The sequence below is a fragment of the Sprattus sprattus genome, assembly GCF_963457725.1.
Source record: "Sprattus sprattus genome assembly, chromosome: 17".
In the NCBI taxonomy this organism is placed as follows: domain Eukaryota; kingdom Metazoa; phylum Chordata; class Actinopteri; order Clupeiformes; family Clupeidae; genus Sprattus; species Sprattus sprattus.
Window position 1 is genome coordinate 5,014,308 of NC_137915.1, and position 21,995 is coordinate 5,036,302.

Below are 21,995 nucleotides of genomic sequence, written 5' to 3' on the forward strand. Positions count from 1 at the left end.
AGTGGTCTAGAATGCCCTCCCACCCGCCTGCCTCTCATCTCTTTGCCATTAGCTCAAGATGGGTGTCTGCTCCGGCTTCATGGGGTGGATACCAAGGGGCAATCTGAGCAGCATAGAGCCTGACCTCCAGGGGTACAAAGTCTCCCCTTTCAGCTAAAACCATCACATTTACTCAGCCGAGGCTGGAGGGCTTAATGCACTGGACATGCTGTGAAAATGGAGCTTGCATGGAAAGGGACACCAGCGCTACCCTCTGTGTCCTTTTCTTCTTTGAATTTAGAGTGAAACTGTAGTCTTCCAAACCAAAACAGATGGGTTTGAAAACATGAACTGCCATCACCTGTGTACGTGTGTGTGTGTGTGTGTGTGTGTGTGTGTGTGTGTGTGTGTGTGTGTGTGTGTGTGTGTGTGTGTGTGTGTGTGTGTGTGTGTGTGTGTACGTGTGTGTGTGTGTGTGTGTGTGTGTGTGTGTGTGTGTGTGTGTGTGTGTGTGTGTGTGCCTTAAGTTATTCAAACAGTGAAGGGCTGACTCAGACTGAGTCTCTAATGTGATTGATCTGTGTGTGTGTGTGTGTGTGTGTGTGTGTGTGTGTGTGTGTGTGTGTGTGTAAGCACATACGTGCTGTTCTCATTTCTTTCTCTTCCGTGCTGTGGCATTACTGCGTTCATGGGGAAGTGGTTATGGGCAACTTCCTCTCACTCGATGTTGAAAGCGAGCAGCGTAGTTTCCAACAGGAAGCACAGACAACGTATCTCTCTGCAATGCCTCTACTTCTGTCTTTGAGATGAGTTAAACGTATGGATAGCAAAAACTAATTATAGTGTTTAAAAAGTACAAGAAATTCAAAGTAAACTATAATACATTGTTTGTTTGTTTCCTTACTTCAGCTGAATATCACCACTTGAGCTATGAAGAGAAATAAAAACTAAAGTACACCAAGTAAGAAGTGAAACTTGTTAATCCGCATTACGCTTAAAGAGGTTCACCCCAAATCCTAAACCACACACACAAAAAGACAGAAACAGAAAGATAGAACAAGAAGAACAAGAAGTACACAGGCCTAATTTTGGCACTGAGTGAAGGGACAGCTGGAAACAGCCTTTCCTTCGTGTGTATTCACAGTTTGAACGCCGTTCAGCTTGGAGCTTCTTCCGCAATACAGGACCTCATGTGACACTTTCAACAGGCTACAATAGCCATTCGCTCTGCGCTGTGACAGCAAACAGCAAAAAAAAAACTGCTGTAAGAGTTGAGAGTAACTGAGGCGTGCACAGTTGGTGGTTGTGTTGTGAGGTTGGCAGAGCTGTGGCCAGAACCAGTGGGGAATGTGAAGAAACCTCCTGGAGTGAAAGTCTCTACCGCAGGCACACAGGGCAGCGCAGCAGTGGTATCAGAAAGGCTATTCTGTAATGATAACTGTAGTTGGAAGATGGCTAACTAACTAAGATACCACCTATAGATGGAAGATGGCTAACTAACTAAGATACTAACTATAGATGGAAGATAGCTAACTAACTCAGATACTAACTATATATGGAAGATGGTTTACTAACTCAGATACCAACTATAGATGGAAGATGGCTAACTAACTCACATACTAACTGTAGATGGAAGATGACTTTAGATCAGACCTGGGCAAAGTGCGGCTCGAGGGCCATATGCGGCCCCTTAGCTGTCCCTGACCGGCCCACGGAGGTCAATGTTAAATTAGGAATCAAACGTTAAAAGATAAAAATTGATATTACTACTATTTTCATGCCAAATTGAGTTCAGCCTATTGGTCCGGCCCTCCATAACAGTCCCACTATCTCATGTGGCCCCTTGGGGAAATGAATTGCCCACCCCTGCTTTAGCTGGTAGCACAACCCAAGATACTAGACACAACTGGGATCTACGAACAGCATTGCCTGTTTAAGTGTGAGCAGAACACAGTTCTGATAGAGCCCAGTCATGATATTTGAAAAGCACCAGGATACTTCTTGACCCCATCGAAAGCGTCGCGCCAGGGCAATGCTTCTCCCCCTAGGAAAACCACATGAATGTAAACGGCCACTTAGCTTCAGACATCTTTGGACTTCCACAGAACATTTTGACAATGATGTCTCCAAGGTCTTTTTGATGACAGAATACATTCTTGTGACCATAAGAGGGACAACAATACATGAACTGGACAGACACTGATATTTACTCTGATTGCTGAGGTGGGACGACTGAATAATAGACTTATTCACATAATTTACAAGAATACGATTTTTTTTTTTTACTTTTTGACATCTGAAGACTTGGAAACAGAGCTCCATTTCATGACAGGGCTTTGAAGCACCAGCTTGACTGAATTACATTTTTCGGGGGGAGGAAGTAGACAGAGAGAGGGAAAGGGGGGGGGGGGGGGGGGGGTAGAGGAAGGTTGGGAGAAAAGACTTGTTTACACTCCAGGTTATTTCCATGGCAGTCTCTTGACTCTGAAGCTGGATTTCTTTTCATCCTAGATTGGACATGGCTGTCACAGGGACCAACGGGACGCCATTAGAGAGCTGCTGCTGTGCTGGAGATGGGGCAGCTTCAAGCAGCTTCAAGCAGCTTCACATTAGGTGTGTGTGTGTGTGTGTGTGTGTGTCTGTGTGTGTGTGTGTGTGTGTGTGTGTGTGTGTGTGTGTGTGTGTGTGTGTGTGTGTGTGTGTGTGTGCTGGAGATGGGGCAGCTTCAAGCAGCTTCACATTAGGTGTGTGTGTGTGTGTGTGTGTGTGTGTGTGTGTGTGTGTGTGTGTGTGTCTGTGTGTGTGTGTGTGTGTGTGCTGGAGATGGGGCAGCTTCAAGCAGCTTCACATTAGGTATGCAGTAGGGAACGACAGGACCAATGGTAAACAGTGACCACAGCACAGGATTATTTCCCCCTTAATGATGATGGTTATGCAAGCACTTTGTGTTGCGTGATACCCATTACATTATGCAGTTTCTGTTCTTTTCAACATACTGAAAAAATCTCCATGTCGTATATGTGTGTGTGTGTGTGTGTGTGTGTGTGTGTGTGTGTGTGTGTGTGTGTGTGTGTGTGTGTGTGTGTGTGTGTGTGTGTGTGTGTGTGTGTGTGTGTGTGTGTGTGTGTGTGTGCGTGTGTGTGTGTGTGCGCGTGTGCGTGTGCGTGTGTGTGTGTGTGTGCGCGCCAGCACTTTGTGTATAAGCAAACTGATCTCAGATCAGATCTGCACAAGAGGGGAGGAGGTACATTCTTATGTCTCTGGATACCCACTGACACCAACAAAAATAATGAATCATTGAATTGATTATAGTCATACCAAAATGGAAAGCGTTGATGAAGCTGTGTGGATGGAATTTCACAATTTGGGTTTCTCCCAAGAGATTTTTTACGCCCCGTGGTTGTTCTTTGAATTCATGTGCGCACAAACATGAGGAGCCTCCGTGTGATCCTTAACCAGTCCTTAAAGTGAACACATGTTCCTGTTCTATGTCTCAATCTGGAAACATCTGCCATCCAACCAATGAACTGCCCTCAAATCCAGAAACATCTGCCATCCAGCCAATGAACTGCGCTCAAATCCAGAAACATCTGCCATCCAGCCAATGAACTGCGCTCAAATCCAGAAAACATCTGCCATCCAGCCAATGAACTGCGCTCAAATCTGAAAACATCTGCCATCCAGCCAATGAACTGCGCTCAAATCTGAAAACATCTGCCATCCAACCAATGAACTGTGCTCAAATCCAGAAACATCTGCCATCCAGCCAATGAACTGCGCTCAAATCCAGAAACATCTGCCATCCAGCCAATGAACTGCGCTCAAATCCAGAAAACATCTGCCATCCAGCCAATGAACTGCGCTCAAATCTGAAAACATCTGCCATCCAGCCAATGAACTGCGCTCAAATCTGAAAACATCTGCCATCCAACCAATGAACTGTGGTCCTCTGGAAAACCGTATGCCCTGGCCCACACACTACAGTATCCTAGAGATATACGATAAACAGTACAAATTGTGCCAATGATAACTCAATCAAATTCCAATCCGAGAAAGATGTCTTCACCTTTCACATGTGTGTGTCTGTGAGTGTGAGTGTGTGTGTGTGTGTGAGGGGGAAAAAAGCAATCACTGCTGATTGTCTTCTGTGAACGGTCAAAGGAAAATTAGACACCCAACTGCCCACAGAGTGCCAGCCTCAGCCCAGGGAGCGGTGACTCGACACTCTCCTGGACTTGACATCTCACTCTCACAAGGATGTCACATGCCCACAAACATGAACACACCCGTCTGACCCACCCAAACACACCAAGAGTGTCAGGTCCTCTCACCCACCCTCTTCAGTGGTCCACACACACACCATACTAGTTTAACATGATGGTAAATGGGTCGGATTTATGGGGCCACAGTCTTCTTCTTCTGTGGTTTTCGAATCTAGCTCTAACAGGGTGGAGTCTTTATGGAGCCTATGAAGCATGCAAGAATGCACTCTGCCACAACCGAGCAGCTGCCAGTATGGAAGTAGTTCAACATGATCCTTCAATCACTCTAATTCAATATTTATAGTAGAGTAAAACTAATTTTCATTCAGTATGAATAAAACTTTATATGACTCGTTTCAACTACACAAAGACATTTTGGAGAACTGGGTTGTTAAAAGAATCATGTTCAGCATACGTTTTGCATAACGGATAAAGCTCTACGCTTCACTCACACACAACAGCACAGACGTAAGGAAACCACCGACACAAATTGTACATAGAGAGTGAAAGTGGACAGAATTAAAGACTGAAAGGTTGAAAAGATCAAATCTAAAGTGTACAAATGCACCAACTTCACAGATGCACTATCTACTGACCGTTACGTGAATCGTAATGCCACAACCAGAAACAAAAAATAGCTACTCTCTGTGGTCCAGAAAAAAAAGTCTTCTTACCTTTATGTTGATATGCCCTCAAAATCAGCGTTGAAAGAATCAAAAAACAATTTGGCTTCACAAGTGCACGATGTAATCTTGAATAGTTTTCCTTTTTTCTTTTAATAATGCAGCACACCACCCTTTAACGCACGTAAGGTGGGGTGCATGTTGCCACAGTGTGTCTGAGTCACTGACAGCTCCTCTGCTTCCTGCTTCATGCGGAAGTACAGGTCCAGACCTGCACGGCACATTCCATGCAGGGCTCTCTCTCTCTCTCTTCAGTGGTGACGGTCCTCTCCATGACACACTCTCATTCATACACACACACACACACACACACACTCTCCATGTGCCCTGCATCGACTCGACACAAGATGGGGATATAGTTTAGTTTAGTTCCCTGGTAGTTTTCCACCCTTCCACTCTCTCCCTCTTCAGTGGTGACGGTCCTCTCCATGGGCCCTGCATTGACTCGACAACAAGACGGAGATTTAGTTTAGTTTAGTTTCCTGGTAGTTTTCCTATCAGGAAAACTCTTCTTTTACATATTTTCCCTTTACTGGCTATACTAGTCCCTTGCACAGACTTAAGCACTTCTGCACTATCTCTTTGCTCTTTGCACTTTCCACACACACACACAAGCACAAGAACACTATCTGTGCACTATCCACACAAGCATAAGAACACTATCTGTGCACCATCCACACAAGCACAAGAACACTATCTGTGCACCATCCACACAAGCACAAGAACACTATCTGTGCACCATCCACACAAGCATAAGAACACTATCTGTGCACCATCCACACAAGCATAAGAACACTATCTGTGCACTATCCACACAAGCATAAGAACACTATCTGTGCACTATCCACACAAGAACAAGAACACTATCTGTGCACTATCCACACAAGCACAAGAACACTATCTGTGCACTATCCACACAAGAACAAGAACACTATCTTTTTTTGCACTATCCACACCAGCAGCACAAGAACACTTTCCTCCTGGACATAGACACTGTAACAATCATTGCATTCTGTGCCATAGGGTCACCCCCATTCTTGTATCTGTAAACACCCCCACTCCATGTGAATATGTTGTCTTGACGTATAAGTGATTTATGTATGTATGTCGGTGAGGTGTATAAGTGTATGAGCTACTAGATGAACCTGATAAAAAAGGAGCTAAAATATACAGTATGTTTACAAACACTGGGGTCATGTCCTTCCCCCAGCATTAAGTCATCAATGTAGGCCTTTAAACATTTTTAACAACAATTTAAAAACCATGAGGCACATTTTGTGTAGTGTATAATTACCTGAACTATTATTTGTTGTGTTTTTGTTAGCTTAGAATGAGCCTTTCATATCTATATAGGGAGCGGGTCATCTTCCAAGGAGTCCGCCATGTTGTGCTGCCATGTTTCTACAGCATCCCCTATGGGACAAACCAAAACAATGGCTTGTGATAGGGAAGTCACGTTTGTATGGCATTTGATAAGTACTTAAGGAACACTTGTAAAGGGAAGAGTATTCAGCCGTTTGCAATTCAACAACCTCACCACTGAATGCCACTAAAAACTACACACTGTACCTTTAATGAATCAGAATTCTCTCGTGTACATTCCAGGGAGAAGGAAACCTATATTTCTTTAAAAGAAGCTTAATTCTTACACTATACGTCTGTCTGTGTATCTGTGCATGGTTTTGATGCCAGAGAGACAAGTGAGGGAGAGAGAGAGAGGAGGAAGGCACAAGGATGGGAAGGGTTTTGGGTTTTCGCCCTGATTCTCCAGTAGGGGAGGAAAAGATAAGTGAACATCAGCCATGTGAGCCCCAAAGGAAGGGGTGAGGTCACAGATATCTGTGCTCAGGCTTTCTCCTCTTGGAGCGAGTCTGAAGGAGGGCCCCGCCTCAGTGTGCCATCTGCTCTGGGACTGACACACACACACACACACACACACACACACACACACACTCACACAGGGAGCCTTCTGGTGCAACCAAACGACCCTTCTTCAGAACTTTTCAAAGTGACCCGAACTACAGACAGACCTCCCTGGGCATCCAATGAGAAAATCCTATCCTGTCAACACAGCCCGAGGTGACATCCTTTATCTTCTTGTTTGCCTTTTTTGTTTGCTCTTGGCCAAAATTAAGGCTCAAATCCTCCTTTTTCTTCCCTGTTTCACCACGATGATTAGGAATGTACTGAAAAGACAATGTTTAAGGTGTGAAAAACACATGGTGTACCACAGAGAGCCATGTTGCGCCAACATTTGCTACCCATTATAGGACCATTACTAGTCTCCTCCATTTTGCTAACCCTCCCCCCTCAGAAAACCTCCAAAATAATCCTGAGGGGGCGCAGACCACCCTCCCCGTGGCAAAAGGTTGTCAACATATTGTGTGGCGGCACTCCCACGGGGGAAACCAGAGAGCTTTGAGCTGTGATGTGTTAAACAAATGTGGTGACGTGGCAGGCCACTCAGCAACCCCTCATTTCCCCTTCCTACGCCAACACTGACAAACACATGCGTTTGATAAGGGCTGAACCAGATTAACACAGATGCCATTAAGCAATTACAGACACACACACACACATACAAACACACGCAGACACACACACACACACACACACTGAGAGACACGCACAGACACAGCACACAGACCCTCACCAACTAAACACACTCATTTCCATTACCATAAGGGGGTTTCAGAATGCAGACTGGTTTAGCATTTTTTTCCCCCTAGGTTTATGTTCACCTTTTCCACAAGCTTGGCTAGGCGTCATCTTGGTAGTTCCCCCATGGCCGGGTGTGGGGCCTGCCTCGGCTGGCTGGCTCCAGACAGTGCCAGGGACAGGGACCCGGTCCAGACTCTGGGTGACTCTCCTATATTGTTATATGATAAAACATCCACAGGTCGCAGGTGAGATTTCAGTATTTTGAGGCTTTGACATGACTTTGTTGCTATGGAGTCTGGTTCTCAGTATTAGAAGAAACAACTATAATTTGCCTCTAGATTACTAGCAGTAAAAAGTGGTTTATAAGGAGACCGTTTGGGTTGACTCAAAACAAACATAAAAAAAAAAAACATATATTGGGACAGGGTTTCAATTTCAAATGAATTGAGATCTCTGTGACTAGGTGTGAGCCACACACCATAACGTAAAATACTGACATATTTAAAAGCCATTAGTCTCAAAGCTTACATTGTCCCATGTGTCTCATAGTAGAAACTGTCATTCTGTGCCGAAATGTGTCTTTATTTACTTATCCAAATGTCACAGGAAACAGATACCCTATTACACGAAGGAGTGAAATAGTGCTCTCACCTGTTAGGAGGTGGAACTACAATGTCACTTTGTGGGTGGTGAAAACCCTCACAGATCTTTGTCATCCTTGTATTAAAGCCAGACATGAACTGTTGCGCAGTTAAAATCGTAAAGGGAATTACCCAACACAACTGGGATTGTTTTCTTTTTGACAGCATGTGGGTAGCTTTTTTGAAGAAATTTCATTCGTAGCACTGATTTGAGAGAAACACTGGGAGTATTGTACTAGAAATGGATGCAGTGTGCATGACACATGCCTCCGAACTTGGTGTATTAATTTATACTTATGCAAGACTGGGTTACTTTGATTGTGAGTGTATGTTAAATAGATATAGCATAACTAGAATATGCTGTAACGCTACTTCGTCATGGGGTGACTAATAAAAACAGAGGACTGGGCTAACCTTTGCTGAACACCTAGAGCTACGCCTAGTAACAAGCAATGAACCGCCTTCGCAACACAAGACAATAAAGCCTTTTAATAATCAACAGCTCACAGGGTCACATTCTTGACTTTCGTCTGAGGTCGCTGGCACAAATGGCATGCCTTGCTGAACTCTAACAAACAAACTCTGACCCGTGTTGACTTGGCTACTTCGACGTGACAGCTGTTTGGATGGAAGACAACAGCTGTCCTAACAATCAAGACATCCTGCACAAACCCCATCTGACATCCTAAAACTCCGTTGACAGTGGGACCAACGAGACGACTGCAGTTTCAATAAACCCTCCCGATGTGTCGGTAGCAAAAATAACTGCAGAGAAATGGCGGGCTAAGCTTTGTCCAGTATATCCACCTTAATCAGAAAAAAAAACCTAAAGTATCTGCTTGCCCGTTTGATGTTCATTGTTGCCTGTTGCCATTTCAATACATCTTTTTTACATGGTAGCCTACTTTCTGTACAATTCTGTCATATTTTTAAGGTGTCCCTGTAATATCTGCATTTGTTCTTAAATGCAGCAGCTTCAGTTACAGAGACACAGCCTTCTTACAACTGATAACAGAAATCGTAAAAGTGACGAATGCGTATAGACTACTGTTCAACATGACGGCGTCCTTGTGCCCGAGTGTCGGCATAAGAAAGATCAAAAGCTCTGGGAAGCCACTTTCCTACCACAGAGGGGAGAAGAGAGCGAAGGGTTAAACCGAGGCTGGGGAAACCTGATGCTAATTAAGGCTTTGGAATGCCACAGACTGACATTCTATTCCAGAACCGAGCAGAGTGGGTCGAGCCGCGGGTTGAGGAGGGAGAGATGCATGTCTCCCGTTACGCCCGTCTTTAATGACATTCCGTCGGGGTACGCCAGCCCGTTAAACGCCAGCCACAGGTAACATTCCGCCACTATTTGTTGTTTCAGACAACTTTTTTTCATAGTGACCGATTGCAGCCCGTAACGATTCTCTGAACTCCCTTAGAAATATTCATTAAGGATTTGATCTGGTTTGTGTTCACATCTTTGCAATCTATGCATTGGTTTACTACACGCATTTGCTCTCTTATGAAGTGTCACTTGTTTTTGTGATTGTGTATTTATTTATTTTTGCTGCAAATTTACTCCCCCTCTCTGTAGACTGTTTTGGGGCAGCTTGATTGATTTCAGTTAATTGTTTAATACCACGTCTCATTCTTTTCACACAGAACGGATGAATGAACAGAGAATGCTGTCTTCCAAATCGACGCTTTTGATTTTGCGGTTCCTCGTGTCTTTGCTCGCTGTTGGTGGTGTTGCAGAGATATGCAGAGGGACGCATTGTTTTGGTTCAGAAGCAGGGGATCCCAGACCTTGCTCTGGACCTCACTGTCAAGTGACACGGTCACACAGACCATCGCGCCAACACAACCCCACCACGCAGGTCCGATCTTCGCAGGTTGCCCCTTACCACCAGCCAACATATGATAACACTCCATCACTAAGTTCTGCCTCAAACCCTCAAACAGCTCAGCAGCCTGAGCGGGACGGATTCGCGGATGTAGACCCGGATGGGGCACGGACAGTGGGGTCAGAGGGATTCGGACCAGGTTGCACGGGATCTGATTGTCATAGCCCGCAGAGACGTCTTCAACCTGCCAATGACACCAGGGATTGCAAAGGGATCGAGTGCAAACTGCCTCTGAGGATACGACTCAAGCCTCGACCGAGACCATGTGTTGAAGATGGATGCCAGGCTGGCAGTGATGAGGATGTTGCCGCCGCCGCAAACCATCCGACTCTCATCCACATGCCAGACCGAGCGGCCCAGTTTCTGGGAGACTTGCCTGATTTAGGAAATCCCGTGTCTGACCAGGCAAGCGCCCCGCTGGGCGTTCAACTTACCTGCGACATCAAGCCAGGTAATTGTGCAAATCCGTATTTTCTAATTAGATTGGAGATCTCATGGTAATTGTGTGGTTAAAGAAAAAACACATATGGAGCAAGGCGTTATGCCATCCGATTTTTATTAGAAAATCCCCATTTTGCTATTGAGATCATTAACATCCCCAAGGCCAGGTATTTGAATTGGATCATGTTTGCGCAAAAATGGCATTATGAGGGCAGTTTGGCTTTGATAGTTAGTTTGTAGTTTTTTGAGAATATATTTACATCAGTGTCACACTGTTTTTGAAATTGAAAACGTCGCAAGTGCCAAGTAAATCGAACCAGAGTTGCTTTGATAGTTTGCCCAAAAATGTTCATTGCAGACATGCACATCTGTCAGGAGTCTTCATCTGCGTATTTAGCGCTGGACAGCTAAATGCGGGAAAGAATTCTGGCAGTCAGTAGTAGAAAATGTACTCAGCTTTGATGTGTCTCCATATAGGAAACTGGTATTGTTGATTGATTAGCCAGTAATGAATCATTCATGGTCAAGAGGTGGAAAATCACATATGTTTCAGTAAATCTGACACTATTTGCATTCTTATTAAGATTCTCTCAAAAGATCTTAGTCTTCCTGAGTGTTTCAAAAACAGCATCTGCATTGCTGGTTCTTTGGCTCCATATCGAGTGAAATCTAGCACCATTAAAAGTGTGAGTCAGATACCCATCAGGGAGTAGAACTTTAGTGCCAACAGCCCAACACACAGCTCACCTCCCTTCCCCTTGTTTAAACGGCTGGCAGGTGAGAGTTTGCCCTTTTGTCCCCTATCTCCTGCCTACACTTTCTCTTTGCCAATACCTGTCACTGTGTCAGTCACTCACTATTCCTCACGGTCTGTCTGACTTTTGGCCTCTCTCTCTGTTTCACTCTCCCTCTCTCACTCACACACACATTCCTTCCCCCTCAATCCCTCTCTCACACACACCTCTCCTCTCCGCTCCCATCCCCCCTCGTTCACACTTCTTCCGCCTCTCAACCTCTGCCTCTCCGCCAGGGGAGAACGAGGTGCCGTCTGAAGATGCCCTCATCCTGCACCTGCAGCTGGCCAAGGGGCAGGAGAAGCTGGTGGAGGCGCTTCGCTCGCAGCAGACTCTGATCAGCGACCTGCAGCAGCAGCTGGCCGACCAGCAGGGAGCGCTGTTGAGCCAGCAGCGGGAGATCCTGGACCAGCAGCGCCGCATGTCCGAGCAGATGGACGTGGTCAAGGCCCAGTACGGCCTGCTTGCCGAGACCCTCAAGCAGGCCTCCTTCCAGGGCCTCCAGGGGGAGCTCCAGAGCTACTTCGAGAGCCACCTGGCTGGCCTCCAGAGTCAGGCCCGCAGCCACCTGCACAAGTCGTACGCCGTGCACAAGGTGGACGTGGACGCCAAGGTCATGGACGTCCCCGGGGACATGGCACCCCGGCACCACCTGCCCAGCCTCCCCCACCCCGGACACCTCACGCACCACCCCATCCTGACCTGCCTGTCCCCCTGTGGCCCGGAGGAGTACTGCGCCTTCCAGAGGGACCCCCCCAGCTGCGAGCGCTGCACCATGTGCCCCCCAGGCTTCTTCCTGGTGACTCAGTGCTCTCCCACAGCTGACCGGCTCTGCCAGGTACACATCGACCTCTCGCTCTCCTCCCTGAATCACCAACGCAGACACACACACACACGCACATGCACACGCACACGCACACGCACACGCACACGCACACGCACACACAGACACACGCACGCACGCGCACACACACACACACACACACACGGGGAAGTCATGTTATAAATACTGTTCCAGAATGAACCTGTATACCAGATGTCAATAGAACCAGATGTGCTTTCAATTGAGCCTTGAGGTCTTGGCTATGGGGAGGAACAAGTTTTATATTTGTTTAGCAAGAATTGTTTTTTTATTGTACATGCATACATACGTAATCTGTATACAAAATAGTGCAAAATGCTACTCAAGTGGTGACTTTATTGAAATAATGATGTAGAAAACAGGGGCAAATATGTATTTATAGCTCTTTTGCATGGACTTTAAGAGTGACAGATGCAATCTATCTTCAGGACAGGGATGAATGCCTTGAATTACCAACTGTGTGTGGGGAGCGAGTGAAATGTCTTAACACTCCAGGTGAGCATTTTTCAAACACCGTGCTTAAACACACAGCCACTTCATTCATATTAAATAAGGCCGTATGTGTTCAAGGTCACTCTCCGGACCTGACAGTGTTATTTATTGAGTTGCTTGCCATGCTGTCGTGGTGATTCAGCTGCTGTGATATCTTCTTTTTGTCCACCAGGGGGCTTCCGCTGCCTGGGCGTGTCTGAGCGAGAGGCATCTGCTGGGCTCTGCGGTCACAACTATTTCTACAACCAGGAGCTTCAAGAGTGCCAGGCTTGCTCGGACTGCGATGGGGCGCCCATCGCCTTGCCCTGCACGACCACCAGCGACGCCGTGTGTGGAGCCCTCTCCGACAACCGCCTGTCCCAGGTCTGGAACGCGGCCTCCAGCCTACCCTCAGCCAGGACCAAGGCTGGCCAGCAGATCTTCCCTGGGCTCCAGCTCAGCGTCCAGGGCGGGGAGGCCACTGACCTCCTGTCCAGCCAGGACGGACGGCTCACGCTGAAGCAGCACGGGCTGCTGTGGGTGGACCACAACCTGGCGGTGAAGCACAGCTGCAGGAACTACCTCCAGGTGGGGGTGAGGCTGAACGGCAGTGAAGAGGAGGTCCAGGAGCTGAGCAGCGTACGGTTGGAGCAGCCCGACAGGAAACGCTTCCAGGTCAGAGTTCACAGGGGCTCTTGTGCCAATCCCGTGCATTGAAATAATGTTTTTCTGCAAGTGTTCGCCTACAGAGGTGGTGTGTAATATTGAAACTGATCAGACTATTTAGTAAAAAAGCTAAACATAGGATCAGAACATGACTAACTACAAATGGCAGTGTGTGTGTTTACAAAAATCGAGACTTTACCTTCATGAATTTCTGTTTATTTTTCACCTCCCGTGTCTGCAGGGTGTGAGTGTGAGCGTGGCTCTGGAGGTGGAGCCTAACTACACCCTGTCTCTGTACCTGCGGAGCCCCAACCAGCACTGCAACCAGAGCCGTGACCTGCAGGCCTACGACCTGAGCGGCCCCTCCCTCAGCCTGCTCTGGCTCTCCCACGACACAGGCGCCGTCGCCATGACGGCACACATGACCACCGCCGCCGCCCACTACCAGACCAGCTACCGGCCGTCGTTCCGCGTCGCCACCGTGTCGGACCCTTACATGCTGGCGCTAACCCATGACGGGCGCGGTGTGCGCTTCACCGAAGCCGGCGCGGTGAAGTTCGTCCTGCAGCAGGCCCTCTATGCCATGGGACACACGTGTGTGCGCGAGGGCTTCTCGCTGGCCGCCTACGTCACACGCAACGGGAGCAGCGCGGAGGTGGCGCGAGCCTTCAAGCCGGGGGTCAACTACCGCGACACGTCGGTCACGCTGTCCGCCGCTACCCAGGTGGCGGCCGGAGACGCGCTCAGCTTCGAGCTGCTCTCGCCGGCCCAGTGCAGCGTCCGGTACTTCGGGGACAGTTCGGGCATCAGCATCCTGAGCGTGATCTGGATCCCGCCGGCTGCGTCGTGCACGCTGGCGGCCGGCGTGGCCCGGGCTGGTCTCCCATCAGGCGCCGTACGGAACAAGGCTCTCCTCTTCCAACAGATTGATGTGGAACCGGAGGGTTCCCCTCCAAAGCAGATTCGACTGTCTGGCACAGGTGACGCCCATCCTGGGCGGAACTTTGTTTTTGAGGAGGAGGGTACAGTCAACGTGGCACTGACCCTAAAGCTCATCCACTCGTGTAGCGCTGTCAAGTTGACCCTCTACAGGCAAGGCGCCGGGGGGCAGAAGGGGCAAGTGAGGGGGCACGGGGGCGCAGCTCCGCTGGCACAGCAGGTCAGCGGGCACATACCCGATGGTAGCGAGTGGGCCAGTGTGGGCCTCCGTACTTCCTTCGCTGTCCAGAACGGCACGGCTGTCTACGTCACACTGGACTGCGTACGTGGGCGCATCAACCAGATCAGCCAGGAGGGCGGCCCTAACATGTCCATCCTCTGGGTGGCGCTGTGATTGAGAGAGAACAGGAGAGGTGTTTGTATGGATTGATGTTTACCTGAAAATATTTACAGGTAAACAAAAAAAAAAAACTTTTCTAAACCTGAAAACAGACTTTTCCTCAGACATTCTGAGATGTGTTAATGACGTAGCACAGGTGCTATATGGAAAAATCTATCTCCATACATTTATTTTGTTTTTAGCAGTAGATTATTAACTTATACATGTTGTTACCATGTTGTCAGTGTGCCACTTTTGAGTTATATGATTTCAGTGGTATGTATTAGTACACGTCTCTCCTGATTCCAGGGGCAATGGAGTTTTTATATATTGACAAAAGTACTTAAAGCACTCAAGTACTTCGGCTGGTTGACCAGAGACCAATTTTCCCTTAGATTAAGCTTTGAGTTTTCTGTGTTTGGTGTGTGTGTGTGTGTGTGTGTGTGTGTGTGTGTGTGTGTGTGTGTGTGTGTGTGTGTGTGTGTGTGTGTGTGTGTGTGTGTGTGTGTGTGTGTGTGTGTGTGTGTGTGTGTGTGTGTGTGTGTGTGTGTGTGTGTGTACGTGTGTGTGTGTGTGTGTGCGTGTGTGTGTGTGTGCGCGTGTGTGTGTGTGTGTGCATGTGTGTGTGTGTGCGTGTGTGTGTGTGTGTGTGTGTGTGTGTGTGTGTGTGTGTGTGTGTGCGTGCGTGCGTGCACGTGTGTGAGTGCAATACGTTTGTATGTGTGTCACATAATATTTTCTTTCAGGTGTGCAAGAACTATTTGTTTGTCTGTCCATGTTAGAAAATGTTTCACAAAATATGTGCTTGACAGTTTTTCCACTGAGAGTCCAGATAAGTTATTTAAAACACTTACACTTAACTCTACAGATACTCTATGGCATCGCCTACTAGTGGCCCTCTAAAACAATTAACACACACATAAATCTGGCCCTTGAATGTGGTTATTCTTTCAAAAATCTGTCCAAACATATAAACGTATATATATGCTATCACACATATCATTCTTTTGTAGTGAGGCTACAAGTCTGTCAGTTTCAGTTGGACGAATCTCTGTATTTATACAAAGTCTTTGCGTATATTCGTATTGTGCATATAGTGCATATTTTCCTTTACTGTAAATGACATGAATGAAAGTGCCTGTGAACATGACACGTGCGTTTGACTGCAAAATGCCTCTGATTCCCAGTGGGGCTGTGTTAACTATATACTGCATATGGTTTGTGTTATCCTGAAATGTGTAGTCTTGTGGAAATGCTGCCTTAGCATACCATGTTTAATTGCTTCTTTATGTGTCGTATTCGGCAAAACAATTAGGAGTAATGAAGTGTTTTAGAGAATTGGCAGCAATACAGTCACTGAAACGTCTCCTGCTATATAACCACTTCCCATATGCAAATGGTGATTGAAGGAGAAGTAGTTATTTCCTAAACCACAAGTGTATCAGTGTTGTAGACAGACGGGCGTAGCCTAAAAATGCAAAGAGAATGAATGAATAAAACATATATTTTCCTTACAATGAAACACATTCCTGGATGTCTGACAAAGTCTGTGCAATTATGATGTTTTGTGGTGGACTACATCACGACTTTTTTGCCTCATTTAGTAGAAACATTGGCCTATGCCATGAACGAGTGCAATCGTTCAGATGGATTAGATTTGAACTGTTCTCGGTATGCACCATTAAGAAAGCCGCGATGGTCTTAAATTCCAACCACAACGTAACTCGCCATTTAGCCATTTCTTTGTCCTTTGCTGCGCTATACTCTCAACGGGTTCTCACAACATTGCCACAAAGATGTTTACATTGTTGATCTTCCATAAGTAGATTAGCTAGATTTGCATATAGAAGAGTTTGATGAAAATGATGGTGTGCTTACACAAATACTTTTTTAATGTATTGTGTGTGTTACTGTCTGATGTCCTGCTGGTATGAAATGCCTAGTCTCATTCTACTCTCTTTTCTTTTCATTGTGCAGCAAAATATGATGTACATCTGAGCTTATGAGTTTAAAATACCGTTATCCTGATCCTGGTGAGCTTTCCCATTTTCCGATTGAGCCGTAGCTCCGGTATTATTTAAACTGGCACTGGTTATGGAGCAAATCCAGCCAGGTGGTGTTTCACAGGCAGGCGAGCTTAGAGTTTTCTTTGTGTGTGTGTGTGTGTGTGTGTGTGTGTGTGTGTGTGTAGTGTGTGTGTGTGTGTGTGTGTGTGTGTGTGTGTGTGTGTGTGTGTGTGTGTGTGTGTGTGTGCACTGGCAGGCGAGCTTATACGGTTCTGTTTGTCTGAGCCGGAGTAATGGCACTTACATTAGAGTACGAAGCCGACTGATTGTGAGAAGTAATGAAAAGGTTCTGTCTGCGGACGCGATTGAAAGCAGGTGTGTGTGCCGGAGCTCGGAGCCAGCTGTTTTATGCAGCAGATCAAATGAGATATTCGCTGAAAATAGGAAAAACAACAGAAAAAGAGTTGGAGAGCAGTTGAAAAGAGAAAAAAAAAGAGTTCAAGACCAGGGGAGAGAGAGAGAGAGAGAGAGGGAGGGAGAGAGAGGGAGGGAAGGAGTAAAAGAGTGCATTGTTAAGGGTTAAGTGTTGCTACAGATCTTCTACAATTATGTATGTTTATTCAAGAAGTCAGAATGAATCCAATCCCACTCCTGTGAGTGCACAACTACTCCTATACGTTAGTGCTGTGAATGTGAGAGCTTACTGGTACGTACACGAGGTAGGCCTACATGTGCAACCCATCTGAAGCAGAAGCGGAGCGCTTGTTAAAGCCATAAGCGTTGAGCTGCTCTGGATTGAAGATCACAGGAACCCAGGAGATCCGTTAACTAAACCTAGGCCCTTGACACTCTCCATTTGTGGGGGGAATTTAGTGCCCACTTCCTCCTAACTTCTGGTGCACACAAAGCCATTGGTGTTACGTAAGAACAAGAACCATACTTCCTTAGGGGATGCACTTTAATCCAGTGGGGATTTGAGAGCAAACCATCTCTCTCAAAACTGATGATTGTCAGATAATGGCACATCGCAACTCTCAAAAGGAACAATGGGTTTGGCTCGAGTCACCACGGCTGTTTACAGAATGTCTGTGTGTCCTCGCATGGCATTGGCTAGGCAATGCTCAACTCCCCTGAGTAAAGGTATCTGAGAGTTGCAGTGCTGAGATGTTAGTTGTTGTGATGGATAACTCAGCTCACTCAAATATGTTGTTTGTCTGCCAATTATGCTACCCTTAAGGCCATTCAGAAGTATTTTCTTCCGAGAGGAACCGGTTTTGTTTGGCTTGCTTGATTGACAGCAAACCCTATTACAGCTCCCCCTCTATTGCCAGTTGGTTGATTGCTGAATATAAAACTGGTAAACCAATGATTTCATATCCTTCTTCTTTAGCTTGGTGAATAATTAACAGTGAACCAGTTGAAGCAGTGAACAGTTCAGTGGTTTTAAAACAGGCAGACAGAGAGTGCTTGTCCTCCCTAAACCGAAACTGTGCATCTCTCTCTTTCTCTCTCTCCACCCTCATTAAAGAGTGTAGTGAGGCATACTGGAAAGGAGCAGCAGGTCACTAGCCACAAAAGACTGCATCTAGCTGTTAGCGGCACATGAAAGGTGTTTCACTCCGGTAGTCTGCAACTGCCTACCAACTCGCTCTCTCCCTCTCCTCTCCTCCTCCATCCCCACCTTCCATATCTCCAACTCAACAAAATTGTCCGGTTCCAGACAAACGTCTACACCAAATGCTATAATGTTAGCATGCCTATCAGTCCACTTGCAAATGTTTTCCAGTAAAGTTGTTCAGTGGAAGCCAAAATGAATTATGCGAGATTTTACGATAACTTTATTTATAGCTGACGGCCATGGTTCTCTGCATATTGTTAATACTTCTGGCGAGTTCGTTGATTGCACTGTAATTGATAACTCGTTTTCTCCCGCGCTGATTGAATGACCTTCAGTTGCCGCCGCGTGAGATCCTAACGTTCCAAATCTGTCTATGTGGAAAAATAATAAAACAAACAAAAAAAACGTTGCCGTACTTCAACTGAAAAACACAGAGATTGAGAGGCCCAACCATGAGGAGCTATATTTTTAGCGGGGCGTCAGCTTGCGACCTCTCCCATTGCTAGAGAGTATTTTTAAGCGGAGGAGAGTCTCTCTTTCTTTCCCTCGAGCCACCGGGGTTAATTGTTTTCAGCAGCAGGCGCGTAAAGATTAAGCATTTGGAAACACATGCATGCAAATGACCTCGGATGCTCCAGCGCAGGGCTGCCGGGTGATCGGTGTGTGTGTGTGTGTGTGTGTGTGTGTGTGTGTGTGTGTGTGTGTGTGCGAGTGTGTGTGTTGTGTGTGTGTGTGTGTGTGTGTGTGTGTGTGTGTGTGTGTGTGTGTGTGTGTGTGTGTGTGTGTGTCCAACGGGCGGCGTGGTGTCAGCTCTGCTTATCCTGCTGCTCCATCCAAATGAAATCATCATTAAAACAGCTAGCCATTACTGATGGTGTCATCATGCGAGGCTATAATGATTCCCTCAGCGAAGTCTAAACGTGCTCTGAGCAGGTGTGGGGAAAGGACAGTTTATATCCATTATGAAGTCCATTCAACAATGACGAAGGAACACTCGGATCTTTTTTTAAACTACTCTGAGACCGGAATGATTGGTGAAATATCTCATAACCCTGAAGCCATTTTAAAGTGCCTTGAAAGTGAAAAAATACCACACTACGTGCAGACCTTTAAACTGCACTAGTTAGAGCATATGGCAAGAAGATTTAGGGGTGAACTCTGTGGTGTTAGGAACACCCGAAGGCATTGTGGATGACAGGAGGAAGGCTGATATATAACTCAAACACTGCCGTTCCTCTGTGAAACAATTTCGGATGAAACGGTGTAGGGCCGGAAAAAAAACAGCAAACACAGCAGACATCTGGTTTGGGTTCTGTGCCCTGTGGTGGAGTGGAGACAGGGGTGACGGATGCCCGCGGGACGGATGCCCACGAGAGCACTTAAAAATCCTTTGACACCAACTGGCAAGACAACATAAACAGGATGAGCGTGCTCTGAAGTCCATTATAGAGAAACCATCCGTAATTTCACTTGGAAAATGTATGGGTGTCGTGTTTTTGATTTTTTTTAATTTAATGACGATGTGTACCCATTTAATTAAAATCTTAAATCTGTCTTTAATAATAAAACAGCAGTAACTAAAGGGGATTCATGGCATTTGTATACCACTGCAATCTGAGTATGTGTGATGGTGTATAGCAATGTAAAGTTAAAGCTCCATAGAGTCTCTGATCCAAACCATATGGAAATACGTCCTGTTGGACACTCAACGGGAAAACACAGAGACCCATTTGATAAGGTATGATGGAGGACTTTATAGGTCTGAGTAGTCTGTGAGATGACTCTGAACAGCAGCAGAGCTAAAAGTCAGTAGATGGGACTGTAGAACGTAGAGACACATGACTGGAGACAGTAGAGGTGTAGAGATATGGGACTGGAGACAGTAGAGATATGGGACTGGAGACAGTAGAGATATGGGACTGGAGACAGTAGAGATATGGGACTGGAGACAGTAGAGATATGGGACTGTAGACAGTAGAGATATGGGACTGGAGACAGTAGAGATATGGGACTGGAGACAGTAGAGGTGTAGAGATATGGGACTGGAGACAGTAGAGATATGGGACTGGAGACAGTAGAGATATGGGACTGTAGACAGTAGAGATATGGGACTGGAGACAGTAGAGGTGTAGAGATATGGGACTGGAGACAGTAGAGATATGGGACTGGAGACAGTAGAGATGTAGAGATATGGGACTGGAGACAGTAGAGATATGGGACTGGAGACAGTAAAGATATGGGACTGTAGACAGTAGAGATATGGGACTGGAGACAGCAGAGATATGGGACTGGAGACAGTAGAGATATGGGACTGGAGACAGTAGAGATATGGGACTGGAGACAGTAGAGATATGGGACTGGAGACAGTAGAGAGTAGAGATATGGGACTGGAGACAGTAGAGATATGGGACTGGAGACAGTAGAGATATGGGACTGGAGACAGTAGAGATATGGGACTGGAGACAGTAGAGGTATGGGACTGGAGACAGTAGAGGTATGGGACTGGAGACAGTAGAGATATGGGACTGGAGACAGTAGAGAGTAGAGATATGGGACTGGAGACAGTAGAGATATGGGACTGGAGACAGTAGAGATATGGGACTGGAGACAGTAGAGATATGGGACTGGAGACAGTAGAGAGTAGAGATATGGGACTGGAGACAGTAGAGGTGTAGAGATATGGGACTGGAGACAGTAAAGATATGGGACTGGAGACAGTAGAGGTGTAGAGATATGGGACTGGAGACAGTAAAGATATGGGACTGGAGACAGTAGAGATATGGGACTGGAGACAGTAGAGATATGGGACTGGAGACAGTAGAGATATGGGACTGGAGACAGTAGAGATATGGGACTGGAGACAGTAGAGGTGTAGATATATGGGACTGTAGACAGTAGAGATATGGGACTGGAGACAGTAGAGATATGGGACTGGAGACATTAGAGATATGTCATGGCAGAGTCAATCAAGATTACGTTCTAGTGATAGGATGTAGATGTGATCTGTTTCAAACTTACAAAAAAAACAACAACAAAAGAAAACATGGCCAACTCATAACGCAAAATAAACGAAAAATAAACAAACCTTTTTGGTTAATAGCATGTACCTCTCCCCATCCTCTCCTGTATTGAAACTCTTGTCCAGCTGTTGACGGAATATACCAACAAACACATGAGAGAAAACATCTGTGTCTCCTCACAGAAAGTGACAAGCGAGACACAAGTCTGTTAAAGTGCAAATAGATGCGTTGATACTCCTGTGAAATCATAAATACATTGTAAAAATCAGTTTTGACTGCATCAGTCATTAAACAAGTCATTAAGTAGGAGAGGAAATAGAAGCAGGGGTTAATATGTTAGCCAATGTGTTGGCCAATGTGTTAGCCACATGCTAGTGCCAGCTGCTTCACTGGAACAAAAGAGAGGAAAAGAAACAGAGGAAAAGAAAGAGTGATGCTGGTAGCCAACCCCCAAACTAGATAAAAAACAGCATGTGTAGAAGAAACCAGGAACAGGCCAGTGTAACTTTCTCATCTGGTGTGTGTGTGTGTGTGTGTGTGTGTGTGTGTGTGTGTGTGTGTGTGTGTGTGTGTGTGTGTGTGTGTGTGTGTGTGTGTGTGTGTGTGTGTGTGTGTGAAACAGGCAACACAGCTCTGGTTCCCAGCAAACACCCTGATGCAGAGGCCTTTTGATCCCTTTGC